This window comes from Durio zibethinus, unplaced genomic scaffold (assembly GCF_047325235.1).
Source record: "Durio zibethinus cultivar Kanyao isolate XHJ-2024 unplaced genomic scaffold, ASM4732523v1 HiC_scaffold_404, whole genome shotgun sequence".
Taxonomy (NCBI): Eukaryota; Viridiplantae; Streptophyta; class Magnoliopsida; order Malvales; family Malvaceae; genus Durio; species Durio zibethinus.
The window spans coordinates 507,501-512,500 of NW_028323027.1; positions in this window are offsets into that span (position 1 = coordinate 507,501).

The window sequence follows — 5,000 nt, forward strand, 5'->3', positions numbered from 1 at the left end:
AGCGTGTGCCGATGGTGGTCGAGGCAACCGCCCGCACCAGGGCCCAGCGTGTGCCGATGGTGCTCGAGGCAACCGCCCGCACCAAGGGCCGGCTTGTGCCGATGGTGTTCGAGGCAACCGCCCGCACCAGGGCCCAGCGTGTGCCGATGGTGGTCGAGGCAACCGCCAGCACCAGGGCCCAGCGTGTGCCGATGGTGGTCGAGGCAACCGCCCGCACCAGGGCCCAGCGTGTGCCGATGGTGGTCGAGGCAACCGCCCGCACCAAGGCCGAGCGTGTGCCGATGGTGGTTGAGGCAAGCGCCCGCACCAGGGCCCAGCGTGTGCCGATGGTGGTCGAGGCAAGCGCCCTCACCAAGGCCGAGCGTGTGCCGATGGTGGTCGAGGCAACCGCCCGCACCAGGGCCCAGCGTGTGCCGATGGTGGTCGAGGCAAGCGCCCGCACCAAGGCCGAGCGTGTGCCGATGGTGGTCGAGGCAACCGGCCGCACCAAGGGCCGGCGTGTGCCGATGGTGTTCGAGGCAACCGCCCGCACCAGGGCCCAGCGTGTGCCGATGGTGGTCGAGCCAGGAGCCCGCACCAAGGGCCGGCTTGTGCCGATGGTGTTCGGGGCAAGCGCCCGCACCAGGGCCCAGCGTGTGCCGATGGTGCTGGGGGCAAGCGCCCGCCCCAGGGCCCAGCGTGTGCCGATGGTTATCGGGGCAACCGGCCGCACCAGGGCCCAGGGTCTGCCGATGGTGCTCGAGGCAACCGCCCGCACCAAGGCTCAGCATGTGCCGATTGTGATCGAGGCAACAACCCACACCAGGGCCCAGCTTGTGCCGATGGCGGTCGAGGCAAGTGCCCGTACCGAAGGGCAGCCTATGCCGATGATGGTCGATGCATGTGCCATCACCATGCGTCATCATGTGCCATTGATGGTCGAGGCCTTGGCCGAAGTTCGATTTTGAGCCACGGTGCCCATGCTTGGCTCCAGCATGTGCTGGTGCCGCATTTTTTTCACTCGGGACAGCATCGCCGGAGCATCGCCGGAGCATCGCCGGAGTACCGCCGGAGAACCTGACCGGCGGCATTGGGGTTCCGGCGATTGGGAGGGGGGCCGGGGGGGGTGCGCACATGGTGTGCGATGGGTGCTGGTACTTGGCCTTGTGTTGGCCCCCTATCCCTCATCAAACCTCTGAGAATTCACACCCCCTTAAAGAGCATTTGAGATTTTACAGGTTTGCTACCAGTAGCCGTTAAAGTGTCTGAAATGGGGACACTTTTTTCAAACGGTCACAAAATCTTCTCTACTTCGAGTTTTTAGCTGAATTTTTTTGTGCATGCCAACAAAAATAGAAGGATCATGCCTACAAAATTTGGGGCCAAAAATCCTTATAAAAAAATTTTAAAAAATCCCGAACCGCAAAAAGTTTCGAAAATCGTGAAAAATAGAAAACGAGTCATCTTCCAACGAAACTTCACGTGAAGGCTTAGGGGACCATTGTATGAATTTACAAGCCATAAAAATGGCATTGGCACGGCAGAAATTTGAAGATGTGCCTAAACCCACCAGGGCCCAGCGTGTGCCGATGGTGCTCGAGGCAACCGCCCGCACCAGGGCCCAGCGTGTGCCGATGGTGCCCGAGGCAAGCGCCCGCACCAGGGCCCAGCGTGTGCCGATGGTGGTCGAGGCAACCGCCCGCACCAGGGCCGATAGTGTGCCGATGGTGCTCGAGGCAACCTGTCGCACCAGGGCCCAGCGTGTGCCGATGGTGATCGAGGCAACCTGCCGCACCAGGGCCCAGCGTGTGCCGATGGTGGTCGAGGCAAGCGCCCGCACCAGCGCCCAGCGTGTGCCGATGGTGCTCGAGGCAACCGACCGCACCAGGGCCCAGCGTGTGCCGATGGTGCTCGAGGCAACCTGCCGCACCAGGGCCCAGCGTGTGCCGATGGTGCTCGAGGCAACCTGCCGCACCAGGGCCCAGCGTGTGCCGATGGTGGTCGAGGCAAGCGCCCGCACCAGGGCCCAGCGTGTGCCGATGGTGGTCGAGGCAACCGCCCGCACCAGGGCCCAGCGTGTGCCGATGGTGCTCGAGGCAACCTGCCGCACCAGGGCCGAGCGTGTGCCGATGGTGGTCGAGGCAAGCGCCCGCACCAGGGCCCAGCGTGTGCCGATGGTGGTCGAGGCAACCTGCCGCACCAGGGCCGAGCGTGTGCCGATGGTGGTCGAGGCAAGCGCCCGCACCAGGGCCCAGCGTGTGCCGATGGTGGTCGAGGCAACCTGCCGCACCAGGGCCCAGCGTGTGCCGATGGTGCTCGAGGCAACCGACCGCACCAGGGCCGAGCGTGTGCCGATGGTGCTCGAGGCAAGCGCTCGCACCAGGGCCCAGCGTGTGCCGATGGTGCTCGAGGCAACCGACCGCACCAGGGCCGAGCGTGTGCCGATGGTGGTCGAGGCAAGCGCCCTCACCAGGGCCCAGCGTGTGCCGATGGTGGTCGAGGCAACCTGCCGCACCAGGGCCCAGCGTGTGCCGATGGTGCTCGAGGCAACCGACCGCACCAGGGCCGAGCGTGTGCCGATGGTGCTCGAGGCAAGCGCCCGCACCAGGGCCCAGCGTGTGCCGATGGTGGTCGAGGCAACCTGCCGCACCAGGGCCCAGCGTGTGCCGATGGTGCTCGAGGCAACCTGCCGCACCAGGGCCCAGCGTGTGCCGATGGTGGTCGAGGCAAGCGCCCGCACCAGGGCCCAGCGTGTGCCGATGGTGGTCGAGGCAACCGCCCGCACCAGGGCCCAGCGTGTGCCGATGGTGGTCGAGGCAACCTGCCGCACCAGGGCCCAGCGTGTGCCGATGGTGCTCGAGGCAACCGACCGCACCAGGGCCCAGCGTGTGCCGATGGTGGTCGAGGCAAGCGCCCGCACCAGGGCCCAGCGTGTGCCGATGGTGGTCGAGGCTGCCGATGGTGGTCGAGGCAAGCTGCCGCACCAGGGCCCAGCGTGTGCCGATGGTGGTCGAGGCAACCGCCCGCACCAGGGCCCAGCGTGTGCCGATGGTGATCGAGGCAACCTGCCGCACCAGGGCCCAGCGTGTGCCGATGGTGGTCGAGGCAAGCGCCCGCACCAGGGCCCAGCGTGTGCCGATGGTGGTCGAGGCAACCGACCGCACCAGGGCCCAGCGTGTGCCGATGGTGCTCGAGGCAACCTGCCGCACCAGGGCCCAGCGTGTGCCGATGGTGGTCGAGGCAACCTGCCGCACCAGGGCCCAGCGTGTGCCGATGGTGGTCGAGGCAACCTGCCGCACCAGGGCCCAGCGTGTGCCGATGGTGGTCGAGGCAACCGACCGCACCAGGGCCGAGCGTGTGCCGATGGTGGTCGAGGCAAGCGCCCGCACCAGGGCCCAGCGTGTGCCGATGGTGGTCGAGGCAACCGCCCGCACCAGGGCCCAGCGTGTGCCGATGGTGGTCGAGGCAACCGCCCGCACCAGGGCCCAGCGTGTGCCGATGGTGCTCGAGGCAACCGACCGCACCAGGGCCCAGCGTGTGCCGATGGTGGTCGAGGCAAGCGCCCGCACCAGGGCCCAGCGTGTGCCGATGGTGCTCGAGGCAACCGACCGCACCAGGGCCGAGCGTGTGCCGATGGTGCTCGAGGCAACCTGCCGCACCAGGGCCCAGCGTGTGCCGATGGTGGTCGAGGCAACCGCCCGCACCAGGGCCCAGCGTGTGCCGATGGTGCTCGAGGCAACCGCCCGCACCAGGGCCCAGCGTGTGCCGATGGTGATCGAGGCAACCGACCGCACCAGGGCCCAGCGTGTGCCGATGGTGCTCGAGGCAACCTGCCGCACCAGGGCCCAGCGTGTGCCGATGGTGCTCGAGGCAACCTGCCGCACCAGGGCCCAGCGTGTGCCGATGGTGGTCGAGGCAACCGCCCGCACCAGGGCCCAGCGTGTGCCGATGGTGCTCGAGGCAACCGACCGCACCAGGGCCCAGCGTGTGCCGATGGTGGTCGAGGCAACCTGCCGCACCAGGGCCCAGCGTGTGCCGATGGTGGTCGAGGCAAGCGCCCGCACCAGGGCCCAGCGTGTGCCGATGGTGGTCGAGGCAAGCGCCCGCACCAGGGCCCAGCGTGTGCCGATGGTGGTCGAGGCAAGTGCCCGCACCAGGGCCCAACGTGTGCCGATGGTGCTGGGGGCAACCGCCCGCACCAGGGCCCAGCGTGTGCCGATGGTGGTCGAGGCAAGCGCCCGCACCAGTGCCCAGCGTGTGCCGATGGTGGTCGAGGCAAGCGCCCCCACCAGGGCCCAGCTTTTGCCGATGGTGATCGAGGCAACCGGCCGCTCCAGGGCCCAGCGTGTGCCGATGGTTATCGGGGCAACCGGCCGCACCAGGGCCCAGGGTCTGCGGATGGTGCTCGAGGCAACCGCCCGCACCAAGGCTCAGCATGTGCCGCTGGTGATCGAGGCAACAACCCACACCAGGGCCCAGCTTGTGCCGATGGCGGTCGAGGCAAGTGCCCGTACCGAAGGGCAGCCTATGCCGATGATGGTCGATGCATGTGCCATCACCATGCGTCATCATGTGCCATTGATGGTCGAGGCCTTGGCCGAAGTTCGATTTTGAGCCACGGTGCCCATGCTTGGCTCCAGCATGTGCTGGTGCCGCATTTTTTTCACTCGGGACAGCATCGCCGGAGCATCGCCGGAGCATCGCCGGAGTACCGCCGGAGAACCTGACCGGCGGCATTGGGGTTCCGGCGATTGGGAGGGGGGCCGGGGGGGTGTGCGCACGTGACGTGCGATGGGTGCTGGTGCTTGGCCCTTGTGTTGGCCCCCTATCCCTCATCAAACCTCTGAGAACTCACACCCCCTTAAAGAGCGTTTGAGATTTTACAGGTTTGCTGCCAGTAGCCGTTGAAGTGTCTGAAACGGGGACACTTTTTTCAAACGGTCGCGAAATCTTCTCCGCTTCGAGTTTTTAGCTGAATTTTTTTGTGCATGCCAACAAAAATAGAAGGATCACGTCCACAA